At 53.3% G+C, this 14,121-nt stretch overlaps 1 long non-coding RNA gene across 2 annotated transcripts; it reads right to left on the minus strand.

The window, feature by feature from the left end:
* Nucleotides 1-5,130: 5,130 nt before the first annotated feature.
* Nucleotides 5,131-12,365, minus strand: LOC142823272 (uncharacterized). 2 transcript variants are annotated; one of them, XR_016347321.1, is made up of 3 exons: nt 10,818-12,365; nt 7,171-7,294; nt 5,131-6,455 (listed from the first exon to the last, which is right to left on the minus strand). It is a non-coding gene; the product is annotated as an uncharacterized LOC142823272 (long non-coding RNA). The 2 variants fall into 2 exon arrangements; XR_012898543.2 differs by having other exon boundaries at nt 10,731-12,365.
* Nucleotides 12,366-14,121: the final 1,756 nt, after the last annotated feature.

Consider the following 14,121-nt stretch of genomic DNA (forward strand, 5'->3'; position numbering starts at 1 on the left):
TCGGGGTGGTGGGGGGACCATGGCTGCACAAAGACAAGCTGGCTACGTCTACACTGGCATGATTTTCTGGAAATGCTTTTAACAGAAAAGTTTTCCGTTAAAAGCATTTTCGGAAAAGCTCGTCTAGATTGGCAGGACGCTTTTCCGCAAAAGCACTTTTTGCGGAAAAGCGCCCATGGCCAATCTAGACGCACTTTTCCACAAAAAAGCCCCGATCGCCATTTTCGCGATCGGGGCTTTTTTGCGGAAAACAAATCTCTGCTGTCTACACGGGCCCTTTTGCGCAAAAGTTTTTCGGAAAAAGACTTTTGCCCGAATGAGAGCAGCATAGTATTTCCGCAAAAGCACTGACAATCTTACATGAGATCGTCAGTGATTTTGCAGAAATTCAAGCGGCCAGTGTAGACAGCTGGCAAGTTTTTCTGCAGAAGCAGATGATTTTGCGGAAAAACTTGCCAGTCTAGACACAGCCACTGTGTATAGTCCCAGGTGGAATCTGCAGTCTAGTAAAAGACCCTTCTTGACTTCCCTGCTCACCCGAAGCAGTGAAATGTCTCCCAGGGAGCACTCAGCCTGTGGAAGTGAGTGGCCATCAATAGCACTTTGGCTTCCCTTCCCAGTTCTCCCCTGCCCAGAACGCAGTATGGCCATGCACAAATGATAATCCCTGCTCTCTGGCATGGTTCTGCAGCAAGGGGTTCCCCTGCCGGACTGCACAAAGGGGCACCCCCCAAACATGCCACCACACCAAGTGTTTTCTCGCCTTTTCCCCCGGGCCGCTGCATCTAGGGTTTCCCTGAGTGGTGAACTCACCATTGTGGGGTTCACGTATGTTTGCTCACCAGACAGTACCAGGTGCATGGAGGACCTCCAAGGATCACAATGGGCGCTTCCATTTCCCTCCCTGGGGGTGAGCTTTTAGTCCTGGAAGAAAGTCCCCACTCACAGTTCCCTGAACAGGCCAGGCATCGTGCACCTCTCCAGAGCAGCCTGTGTTAATGGCCATGAAACGCCCATGGGGTACGTCTAAACTACATGCCTCCGTCGACGGAGGCATGTAGATTAGACAGATCGGCAGAGGGAAATGAAGCCGCGATTAAAATAATCGCGGCTTCATTTAAATTTAAATGGCTGCCCCGCTCTGCCGATCAGCTGTTTGTCGGCAGATCGGGGCAGTCTGGACGCGCCGCATCGACAAAGAAGCCTTTCTTGATCGGCACAGGTAAACCGGCATGTAGTCTAGACACACCCATGGTGATCTCCAAGCTCCGGCAGCCCCTTGGAGAAATACCCCTGGCCGTTAATGTTCTCAGAGGCTGGGTGGTCTGTGTAGTCAGGAGGATTTACTGCCGTGGTGTCCTCACAGGTCTCTGGCTCCGTCAGTGATGATAAGCAGAAAGCTGCTTGCGTGTGTGCTCAGTGATGTGGGCCCAATGACCACCGCAGACCCTGAGAGGGCCTCCAAAGACCACATGTCAGATGAGAATCGAAGGCGCCCAGCCAGGTTTATTGTTACATGAAGTACAGTCATAGACTCTGTTGAACCACTACGCACATGTATTTACAACAATGGCCTCAGCTCAACTAGTGGGAAACCCCCATTGCCCCCCCAAGACACCACTTTATATACAGGTACAAACAAGTTACACAGGTTACCACCCTCTTACACTTCCTGGACAGCACCCATCGCCCTGTACCTCGTGAGCTGATTAGATCCTTTCCTGAATCTGGGTCAGTATCTGTGGGGGAGTGAGTACCAAGGTCATCTTTAATGCCCTGGTGGTGTCATGTGCTTTCCACTTATGACCAGTAGCAATGACTGTTCTACAGCTGGGTCTATTACCAAGTGAGTGAACACTCCCAGGCTACGTGTACACTAGCGGCTGTTCTTCCACAGAGTGTCCACACTCCCCACCCGCTCTTGCGCAAGAAGGTTTACAGTAGGGCGTAGGAAGAGAGGACTTCTTGCGCAAGAGCAATGCTCTTTTGACAGGTATAAGCCCTCTTGCACAGGAGCTCTTGCGCAAGAAGGCAATGTGGATGCGTGGCTCTCAGAACTAAAATGGCCATCAGAACTTTCTTGCACAAGCGAGCGTCCACACTGCCATGGGTGCTCTTGTGTAAAAGCACATGGCAAGTGTGGACGTGTTCTTGCGCAAGAGTTTTTGCACAAGAACCCTTGTGCAAGATGTTCTTGCGCAAGAACCTGTGGCTGTGTCTACACTGGCCACTTATTCCGGAAAGTCAGCCGCTTTTCCGGAATAACTTGCCAGCTGTCTACACTGGCCGCTTGATTTTCCGGAAAAGCAATGACGATCTACTGTACGAAATCAGCCGCTTTTCCGGAAAAGCTTTGCCGCTCCCGTTCGGGCAAAAGTCCTTTTTCCGGAAAAACTCCACGGGGCCAGGACACAGACCAGTGCTTACAATACTGGAGGGGGGACCCTACTCCAGGGGCAGTCCTCCTTGCAAACATACAACACGGGGGGCAGGGCGGGAACCGAGTGGGCCCAAGCCACACAACTGTGGGGTCACCTGGGCTCAGGGGTGGAGGGCATGAGGTGTGGGGACAGTGGACAGCCTGCCTGACTGACCAGTCCTTTCTTCTCTTCCCTGCAGCGGGACCGAGCACCAGACCCCCCGCTCCGGCAGCAGCGGCACCCCCAGCTGGCCAACCCCGGAGGCGCAGGCTGCGACAGAGGGACCAGCTTCTGCGCCGCCATGTCAATGCCGTGGAGGCAATCCAGGCCTCCATTGCCAAGCGGGTGCAGGGGGACCTGCAGTGGCGGCAGGAGGGCTGGGCTGCCTTCCTCACAGAGTGCCGAGGGATGCGCAGCTCAATGGACATCCTCACGGCACATTTAGTGCACGCCATCCATTATGGCATGGCCGGACCCCATGTCCCCGCCATCCCTCCCGTAGCACAGCCCAGGCCCCCTCCTATCCCAGCTCCTGCCCCTGCCGCCCCTGCTCCTATGCCCCCAGCTCCTGCCCCTGCCGCCCCTGCTCCTATGCCCCCAGCTCCTGCCCCTGCTCCTGCCACCCCTGCTCCTATGACCCCTGCTCCTGCCCACCTCCCCGTGCGGCCTGCCCTGATGCGGCCTGCCCCGCATGTGCAGGTCCGCCCCCGAAGGAGTGCTCGCAGGGGACACCCATCCCAGTAGCTCCCCCCACTCCCTGTCCCAGTTGAAGGTTTCCCCCCCCGTCCCCGTCCCAGTTGAAGGTCTCCTCCCCCTCCCCCTTGTAAATAAAAAGTCTATTTTTCAGTTGATTCTTGTGTTGGTTATTATGTTACTCGAGGAAACTGTAAGAAATGATTTGAGATGCCAATTAGCCACCTAAATTTAAAAGGGTGACAAACTGTGGACACCAAATTCTGTATTCTATCACCGGGGGTCCCTTTTTAAGTGGTCATTGGTTTGTGGCGCATAAATAAATACTGAGACTTTTCAGTAAAATTTAAACCACAAACTATATTTAACATAGCTAACAAACAAGCAAGAACGGTTAAAAGACACACACTAAAGATTATGTAACATAGTCTAGGCGCAGGGAGGACGATTGTTGGTGTTGCTGGCAACCTCAATCTTTTGGTCCTTCCGGGCCTCGGGAGAGGAACAGCCAGGAGATCCCTCGACGGAAGATGACGGCGAAGCTGGCAACCTCAATCCTTTGGTCCTTCCGGGCCTTGGGAGAGGAACAGCCAGGAGATCCCTCGACTGGAATCAGGTACGCTGACTTGAGCCTTCCACACGAACCCCGAATCCTCTTCCCTGTTCTTCGGGACAGGTGATGGTGGCCTAAACCCTAGCCTAAACTAAAAAGAAAACCCTAACTACATCCGACGCACCCAATGAACAGTCACGATGACGGCCGATGTGCTTTACAATTGGGGGGAGGTAAGGGTAGTGGGTGGGGAAGGGTAGGGGATGGGAGGGAGTAGTCTGGGGAGGCCCAGGTGACCCTACTACGGGGCTTGGGCAAACATGTCCACCAGGGCCTCTCTGATGCGCACCCCATCCTGGCACGCCTGGCAGAAGGCAGCTGTGTGGGGCTGGTCGAACGTCTGTGCCTCGGCTGCCATCCATGCAGGGAGGAGGGCCACCATGGCCTCCCTGGTGAGGGAATCCAATGCGATCTCTGCCTCCTGGTCCATGAACAGCAGGCCACCGGCCTGCAGCACGAGCTGCAGGCACTTGTACATCTCCAACAGGGGCCCGAGCAGGCACATGGCCACCCACGGCTCCATGGCAGACAGGGCAGGGCAGAAGAAACAAAACGCAGGAAAAAGCAGTTGGGGGCCAAAGGGCGGTGTCCCCAAAAGTCAGAGGGCAACCACCAAACCTGCTAAGGGCGTCAGTCCCTGCCAGAGGTCCCAACACACGGGAGCACGAGACAAATGGCTGTCTGGCGAGACCCCTTTAAGCACGTGTCTGAACGGAGCCCCGCCCCCGCCCCCGCCCCCGGAAAGGTTTGGTGGCCTTTGCCCTGCTTCAAAATGGTTCCGGGCTTCTGCTTTTCCGAAAAAGCGTGCTGCCAATCTAGACGCGCTTTTCCAGCTCCTGACTCAGAGCTGCCCTCCCTGTTGAACCCCAGAAAGAAGCTTTGAAGTCATGCGTGCCTTTCCCAGGGCCCATCAGCGTCTCTCACACCCACAGCCGCTCACTAAGGAGAGTCTGCACCATAAGGCCCCAGCAGGAAAAGCCCAGGACCAAATGGCTGCCCGGCCTACCTAGGAAGGCATGGCTGGTAACACTCTACAGCTGCGTCTAGACTACATCCCTTTTTCAGAAAAGGGATGTAAATTAGACGTATCGCAATTGCTAATGAAGCGGGGATTTAAATCTCCCCCGCTTCATTAGCATAAAAATGGCTGCCGCTTTTTTTCAGCACGGAGCTTTGCCGGAGACAAGTGCCAGTCTAGACGCTGATCTTTCGAAAAATAAAGCCTTTTCCGAAAGATCCCTTATCCCTCTTGATATAAGGGATAAGGGATCTTTCTGAAAAGGCTTTATTTTTCGAAAGATCAGCATCTAGATTGGCGCTTTTCTCCGGCAAAGCTCCGTGCCGAAAAAAAGCGGCAGCCATTTTTATGCTAATGAGATTTAAATCCCCGCTTCATTAGCCATTGCGATACGTCTAATTTACATCCCTTTTCCGGAAAAGGGATGTAGTCTAGACGTAGCCTAGGAAGCTGGAGGGAAATCATCCACTGTAGGTGTTTCGGCTCCCTTGCACTTCTAACTGGAACTTTTTGGCAACGATATTCCCCAAGGGTACTGACACACACATGTGGCACCACTCACAATGTAGCGAGCGTGCTGACACATGCACACTGTCAACCATCACCTCAGTTCCTTCTCACCTGCTCCTGGTTCGGTCAGAACAGAGCAGCGCTCCGTGATAGAACAGCTAGAGTTGATAGATTTGTGTTGGCTGTTAGTTATTAGCGTAGAGTTTATTCACGTTCCCCCTCCCCACTAGTGTTAGTTTAAAAAAAAAAACCTTTTTTATTCAATCGTTCTAAGAGTTTAGATATGCCAGGTTCACCAGGCTTCAACAGATGCCTCAGCTGCAGGATGTCCATTCCTATTATCTCGGATGGACAGGCCCAGTACATCGGATGCCTGGGTAATGACCATTCACCAAAATCCTGCCACCACTAGCCAAGTTGCTTCAAAGCAAGAGAGCTCCGGCTTAAGCTGCTTTCTGTGGAAAAGACTGGAAGACCAATGTCAGAACCGCCTTCAACTACATCGCCGCTTTGTACATCTGCAACAGCGGTATCAGACCAGGATCCGGCACTGAGGGACAAGCCCTCCAAAAAAATGGCATTTAGAACATTCTGGCCGTGCCAGTAGCACCCCTAAGAAAATCAGGAATAGTAATCATCCCTTACCTGGATGATTGCCTGAGAGTAGCTCCAATGGAACAGCAGGCCAAACAGTCCACAGAGGCCACAATCAGACTTTTTATGGAGCTGGAGCTACACCTCAGGTGAAGGGACCTCTTGGGGGTTGGATGTGTCTGGGGCAGGCAGGAGGGGCACTGAAGCAGGGTCATAGTTAGCAGAGGGGACAGGAGGAGGGGCCATGGGCATCACTTGGGGAGGGGGCAGAGGCATAGCAGGGTGGGTGGACAAATGGGCAATGGCCATAGGAGTGGGGGCAGGAGGGTGGAAGGCAGGACCAGTGGCATCAGGCGAATGTTCCCCCACAAGGGACAGGAAGTTGCACATGGTAGCACACCGCACCATCATGTCGGTCCAGGCACATTCCCGCCATTTCAGGGCGATATTCAGCCTGTGCGACAGGGTCTCGTGGATGTTGCGCAGGATGCTGATGTGTTGCCACATGAGGTCCTCCGGCACGCTGGCTCGTCTGCGGGTTCCCCAGACTCTGGCAGGTGGTGTGGCTGGACCCTTCCTCCTGGCTGTTCCGGCTGTGGACAACACACTAGAGGGAGAGGCCATCAGTCATCCCTGCACACACATTCCCTGAGGCCATGCCATCGTCTGTGAGTGGAGACTGCACCAATCCGCGGTCCACAGGAGGGGGATGTCCCAGGTGCAAGGCCATGTGTGGCCTGTACTGCGCACCCTCTGTCACAGGGGCCCTGATGTGGCCAGAGGACTGTGGTGCCCTCTTTTCCCTCCTTTTCCCCCCATACACACACCACAGCCAAGCAGGCAAGAGAAGTGTGCCGCCACAGTGGGATCCCCTCATGGGCGGCAGAGGAGCCATGAGCAGCCTGGCCCTCCCTGGGATCTGCACACACAGCTGCGGCTCGCTGGGCTATCTGTGGGAGTGGCTGCTGCCTCACACATGCAGGCAGGCCCGTGTGCTGTGCGCAGTGCCCCAGTGTGTGTGTGGGGGAGGGTGGGGGGATTGTGCCTGCACCCTTGCAGCTAGCCTGCTTACAGCTGGATGCGCCCCCTTCTCCTCTGGGGGCAGAACGTGTGTGCCCAGGCATGAGGCTGGCAGCAGGATCCTGGCCATGTTCAGGGGCTGCCTGCTGTGCCCGTGTGCCACACCCTCCTGCTGCACGTGGTTGCATGTGCACAGACTGCAGCAGCATGTGCTGGCCGAGGTGTCCAAGCTACAATGTGCCCCTGCTCCCTGTGCGCCCGACTCCCCTGCCCTGTGTGTGTGAGAAAGCGAGACCACTCACCTGGAGATTTCCTGGCTGGCGGGGAATGGCTCAAGGGACAGGGTGATGGTCCCTGGATCCTGCTCCTCCTTCTCCTCTGTCTGGGGCTGGACCTGTCCCTCCAGCTCCTCCTCAGGGGTGACCTCTGGGCAGACGACCACCGGAGTTTCTAGCCCTTAGTCCATCACGACGGGGGGGGGGGGGGATTTTCCTCACCCCGCAAGATGTGGTGGAACTTGCTGTAGTAAGGCCATGTGTGGGGTCCTGCCCCTGAGCACGCACTATGCTCGGTGGCCCTGTCGTACCCCTGACGGAGCCCCTTCCCCTTTGCCCAGACTTGCCCCATGGTCTAGGCAGGCTGACCTTGCTCCGCCAGGGACATGGCCATATGAGAGAAGATCTCCACATTGTGGTGCTTGGCCCGGGGACCCTACAGCGACTCCTCCATGCACCACAACTCGAAAAGGGTCATGATTCCAGGGCCACTCCAGGTGGGGGGACACATTTTTATCCCCCTGCGATGGTCCTGGGACCCCTGGGGCTGCTCCCTGGAAGGGTCAGGGAGGGTCTCAGGTAGCTCGCTGGGATGCCATTTGTGGCAGAAGCAGAGCCACAAGGTGAAGGCACCTGCTCCCTGCCAACTTCCTGCCATGAGGCTTATCATAGAACCATAGAACCACAGAGCTGGAAGAGACCTCAGAAGGTCGTCAAGTCCAGCCCCCTGCCCTAGGCAGGACCAATCCCATCTAAATCAACCCAGCCAGGGCTTTGTCAAGCTGAGACTTAAACACCTCTAGGGATGGAGACTCCACTACTTCCCTAGGTAACCCATTCCAGTGCTTCACCACCCTCCTAGTGAAATAGTTTTCCCCTAATCATTTTGGTTGCCCTCTGCTGGACCCTCTCCAATGCATCCACCTCCCTTTTGTAGTGGGGGGCCCAGAACTTGACACAATACTCCAGATATGGCCTCACCAGAGCCGAATAAAGGGGAATAATCACTTCTCTGGATCTGCTGGCAATGGTCCTCTTAATGCAACCTAATAGGCCATTAGTTGGCTACAAGGGCACACTGTTGACTCATATCCAGCTTCTCATCCACTGTAACCCCCAGGTCCTTTTCTACAGAACTACTACTTAGCTGGTTGGTCCCCAGCCTGTAACAATGCTTGGGATTCTTCCGTCCCAAGTGCAGGACTCTGCATTTTTCCTTGTTGAACCTCATCAGATTTCTTGTGGCCCAATCCTCCAATTTGTCTAAGTCACTCTGGACCCTATCCCTGCCCTCCAGTGTATCTACCTCTCCCCCTAGCTTAGTGCCATCTGCAAACTTGCTGAGGGTGCAATCCATCCCCTCATCCAGGTCCTTAATAAAGATATTGAACAAAACCGGTCCTAGAACCGAACCTTGGGGCACTTCGCTAGAAACCAACCGCCATCCTAACATTGAGCCGTTGATCACTACCCGCTGGGCTTGGCCTTCTAGCCAGCTTTCTATCCATCTTACCATCCATTTATCCAATCCATATTCCCTTAACTTGCTGGCAAGAATATTGTGGGAGACAGAATCAAAAGCCTTGCTAAAGTCAAGGTATATCACATCCACCGACTTTCCCATGTCCACTCAGGGCCTTGGTGCTTTCTGTAAATTGCCAGATGAAAATAATTCACCCCTCACTCCTCTGGAACCTCTGCTTCTCATGGGATGTCCATTCTCATGCTCGGCTTTGCCTCCAGACAGATCCTGCTCTGTCCTAGCCGCCTCACTCGCTCTGTCTGATGCCCTCCTGGGCCTTCTGGAGCAAATGCTGCCCTGCACGTTCAGCCTAACACCTTACTAGGGCACACAAGAGCCAGCCCAGACACAGAAATTCCTTCTTCCAAATGCACATTCTTCACCTCTTCGGTGCCATTCAAAAGTTGTGGGTTCACATTCCACCAGAGTCACTTTAGCTAATCACCAATTACCAGGGCAGCTTTTACAAAAGAGGCAACCCTTTGATTGTGGCCACATGGGCTCAACATAAGGGAAGAAAGACAGAGCTGGCCACCAGGAGCTACAAGTCTCTGCACAACAGGAAGGTTCGCCAAGGCCCTTGGCCTGACGTTCAAACTCACCATGGCTACGTCTAGACTGGTATGATTTTCCAAAAATGCTTTTAACGGAAAAGTTTTCCATTAAAAGCATTTTTGGAAAAGCACGTCTAGATTGGCAGGATGCTTTTCCGCAAAAGCACTTTTTGTGGAAAAGCGTCCGTGGCCAATCTAGACGCACTTTTCCGCAAAAAAGCCCCGATCGCCATTTTCGCAATTGGGGCTTTTTTGCAGAAAACAGTACTATGCTGTCTACACTGGCCCTTTTGCGCAAAAGTCTTTCGGAAAAAAAAAACTTTTGCCCGAACGGGAGCAGCATAGTATTTCCGGAAAAGCACTGATGATTTTACAGGAGATCGTCAGTGCTTTTCCAGAAATTCAAGCGGCCAGTGTAGACAGCTGGCAAGTTTTTCGGCAAAATAAAATGATTTTGCGGAAAAACTTGCCAGTCTAGACACAGCCCATCAGTCTGGAGTTTCACAACCTCACTGATCAGAATAAAGTGTCTCAAATGAGCTACAGACCCACAGCCCTGCCTAGGGATTGCTCAGCCAATAGTTTAGAAGCACTAGAGCAGTAGAGAGACTCAGGGACTGCTCAGAGACAACCAATGGCGAGAAGCAGAACAATTCCCCAAGCAGACATTTGATTCTGGCTCATTTGCTGGGCCTTAAAGAGAACAACAAAGTCCTGAGTCTCCTCCCTGTGATTGGCCCCTAAGTTCAGCCAATCAGCACTCTGAGGAGCAGGCTGCTGTAGGTTCCCCCCCCCATACACAAATATGGCCCAAGGATGGTTCAGGTCACCACTGGGGGTCACTCTCAGAGCATCTGCCTATCCCATCTCCTTGTGCAGCCCTCTCTCCTCTAGGCTACGTCTACACTGGCCCCTTTTCCGGAAGGGGCATGTAAATTTCAGCAGTCGTCGTAGGGAAATCCGCGGGGGATTTAAATATCCCCCGCGGCATTTAAATAAAAATGTCCGCCGCTTTTTTCCGGCTTTTAAAAAAGCCGGAAAAGAGCGTCTACACTGGCCCCGATCCTCCGGAAAAAGTGCCCTTTTCCGGAGGCTCTTATTCTTATTTCAAAGTAAGAATAAGAGCCTCCGGAAAAGGGCACTCTTTCCGGAGGATCGGGGCCAGTCTAGACGCTCTTTTCCGGCTTTTTTAAAAGCCGGAAAAAAGCGGCGGACATTTTTATTTAAATGCCGCGGGGGATATTTAAATCCCCCGCGGATTTCCCTACGACGACTGCTGAAATTTACATGCCCCTTCCGGAAAAGGGGCCAGTGTAGACGTAGCCCTAGTGTGAAGCATGAAAAAGGGAAACCAAAGAGACAAATCCCAATGTCCCTAATGAGAATAAGGGACAAAGGTCTAGGTGGGAAAATATAACTCCCGATCTAGTTTAGTGTTTCCCAGGCCTTGCATTTGGCCTGCCCCAGGTGGGTCAGTCTTTGTTGGCACCAAAGCTCTTGGAGGCTCCTACCTTCTCCCCAAGGACAACTGTCTTCTAGCTCAATTAGTCATGAGAAAGGAGAAAGCTCCTAAGAAGCATCACCTCATGCTCACGTACATGCCCCTGAATTCTCTCTCTCTGGCCTCAAGGGCAGATTTCAAGAAGGAGACTCCCTGTGACAAAGCCACAGGGGCTCTGAGACGGCCTCTGCTCTGCCACCTGGCCATTGTCATGGACTCTCTATGAGGTCACTGTCTCTCATCCTCCATTAGCCAATAAGCTGAGGCACTGCAAAAGGCTTTGTGATGTCACTGCTACACACACCCCTGCCCTGCAGGGCTACGGTCCTGCCCCTGACAGCCCCTTTTGAATGGTTGCTGCTCCCAGGGGTGAAAATAACACATTTCTTACAGGTACTGACATATTGGGCACCATTCCTTGGGCAGGGGAGAGTCTCAAAGCAGGAGTTTGGGCGTGGAGGGGGATTGTGATAGGACAGTACTTGTAAGAAATTAAAGTGTGGAGTGGTGTGTGGGAGGCTCAGGGTAGGGGGTCAGGATGTGGGCGGGTACAGAAGTCAGGGCATGGGATTCGGGAGGGTGGGGGCGTGGCCCTGGGGTTGTATGTGTGTTGTGGGGTCAATGGCTCTAGAATCCGAGCCTCCTCTGCTCTGGGCTCCCTGAGGCCTTTAACAAACAGGGGCTTTCTCTGCAGGGCACCGAAGAAAGAAACCTCTGAGCCAGTGACACGGACTGACCTGGGTGCAAGCAAATGAGAGGGTTAACAAAGCTAGATATATGTAGATCTATCTAGCAATGACAGCCAACTAGAGAGAGGCGGACTTTAGCCAAGGAAGCAGTAACTCTGAGGAAGAGCTGGTGGTTAATCTGATGTAACCCTTCTGCCGGGTAGGCCTGGCAGTAACCAGGGCTGGGTTCAATATCTTGGGGTCCATCTCACATAGAACTGGCTTGAGCCCCCACCCAGTAATCTGGGAAATTCATGCACCCCTGGGCGCCTCTGAGAGGCAATGCTTCCCCACTCGCAAGCACTGAGTCTGAGTGTAGGAAAGAAACATTTAATGAAACAGAGAGAGAAGTCATACGGCATTAACTTGGGGAAAATACCACAAACAGAGTTCATAACCCAAACATGAGCCAAGCCCTCCCCAGCCAAGAATCGCCTGAATTCCAAAGAGTCTGACACCCCAAAAGTCTCTGTCCCTGGTCTGTGCCACCCAGAGTCCCAAAGTTCACCTGAAGGGTTTCGCCTCCCAACCTGGGTAGAAATGGGGGGATAGATAGGGGGCACCTTATACAAAACTCTGCCACGCTCCACCAGCTGTCTCGTCCCATGCCACTGGACGCTCCTTGTCTGCTGCCACCTCTGGTCACCACTCCCCACCTGCCACCGCTCCACGCCACGCTGCCGATGGCCGTTCCTCGCCTGCCACCACTCCACGCCACACTGTGGCACCACCTCTTCACTGGCTGCAATAGGCCTGGCTCTCAGCCAAACCAGTGATTTCAGCTCTCAGTGATTTCAACTCTTTAGCCACCAACTGGACTGGCAAATGAATTGAGCTTTCACTGGACTAGCAAAAGAAAAGACTCCTCAGGGAGTCTACTTTAGGGCTGTCCTTAAAACAAAGGGGAAAAGGTGCAAGCCAAGCCAAGCCAATCCAATCCAATCCAATCCAATCCAATCTTAGAGCTCACACCTGGCAGGTGTGAAGCAGGCTGACTCAAGCCCTTTAGCCCTTCCCCCCAGCTCAGTTCACTCAACTCTGGAAGGGGGGAGGCTTGTTCTTCCGAGACCTCTAACCATGATGGTGGTGTCTTTCCTGCAAGCACTGGTGGCCTGTTTTACAGTTCCCACATTTAGGGGTAGCATGATTAGTGACCCCCACAACAGTCCCAAATTATATACAATTCTCCACATTCCATTCCAACACTGACCCTCCATCAGCCCTGGCTGAATGGGATTTACATAGCCACACCTTGGATTCTCTCCTGAGCTGTATTTACATATCAACAGTTAACTACCTTGCAGAGCTAAACAACTGTAGTGGGCACACCCACCCCTCCTTTTAGCTGGCTGATAGCAAGCAACAGTTCAGCCCCTGCTTACACTGGCATTCACAGTGTCTAAGGAAGATACACAAACATCTCAAGGGGAGCAGGCAGGAGCCTGCTTTACCTAGTCACATACCAAAGCCTGGGCTTGAACCAGGAACCTTTAGAGCATCAGTCCCATCAGCTTCCAACCAAGCTACTTCAGCTGCACCAAAGAGCTTTTCTTGGCCTATAATTCTTTGCCCGAGAATGTTGGCAGCTGTGCCACAAAAAGGATGTTGTTGTGCACTGCCTAGGAAGGCAAGACCAGTGTTTCCTGCCAGTCACGTTTTGGCTTGCTTCCTCCCCCCATTCCTGCCTTAGCTCATGGGTTGACTTAGTGGCTGAACTAGATGGAGGCCCAGCATCATGGGGAGGAAGCTAGACAGCAAGGCTACATCTACACTGGCCCCTTTTTCAAAAGGGGCATGCTAATTTTAAACTTCGGAATAGGGAAATCCGCGGGGGATTTAAATATCCCCCGCGGGATTTAAATAAAGATGTCCGTCGCTTTTTTCCGGCTTGGGGAAAAGCCGGAAAAAAGCGTCTAGACTGGCCCGATCCTCCGGAATAAAGCCCTTTTCCGGAGGATCTCTTATTCCTACTTCAAAGGAATTCCCTATTCCGAAGTTTAAAATTAGCATGCCCCCCTTTCAAAAAAGGGGCCAGTGTAGATGTAGCCCAAGACCCTGGTGGCAAGAGTCATGGTGCTACCTGCTTCCCAGCCCCTTGGAGCCCCTCACTCCCCACCTGCAGCCCCCTGCTTCATGTCTAGGCACCTCTCAGGTCAATGGTGCTCTGACTCCTGTTGTGCAGCTCCTGCCAGCTTGGCCCTGTGGTGCCCCTTACTTCCAGGTTGCAGCGCCTGCTACCTGTCTGTGTATCTCCCAGCACCACAGTGCCCCTCACTCCCAACCCAGAGCCCAAGTTCTTTCTAACTGTGTGGCAGCCCCACCCAGCCAGGGACTCCGGACTGTGAACTGCCTGGTTGGAGGAGGGACACTTCTCCCTCAGCTATGTCAGCAAAACTCTCCCAGACAGCTGGACTCTCTTGCCAGCTGGGGCTCACTGCCCATTCCCTTCCCTCCACCCATAGAGCTAGCCAGCCCACAGGAAACAGCCTCACAAGTGGCTCTTTCAGAAAGGTGCTTTGGGCAGGTGCAGGGAGGTTGTGGCCTCTGGAACAAGGTGGGTGGCTCAGGAGAGCTAGTCACAGATGGGGGAATTAGCTCAAGTGGCAGAGTGCTCACTTAGCATGCAAGAGGCAATGGGATCAATACCTACCTTCTCCAGTAATTGGGGAGACC

The sequence above is a fragment of the Pelodiscus sinensis genome, chromosome 19 (assembly GCF_052426305.1).
Source record: "Pelodiscus sinensis isolate ZL-2025 chromosome 19, ASM5242630v1, whole genome shotgun sequence".
Lineage (NCBI taxonomy): Eukaryota > Metazoa > Chordata > Testudines > Trionychidae > Pelodiscus > Pelodiscus sinensis.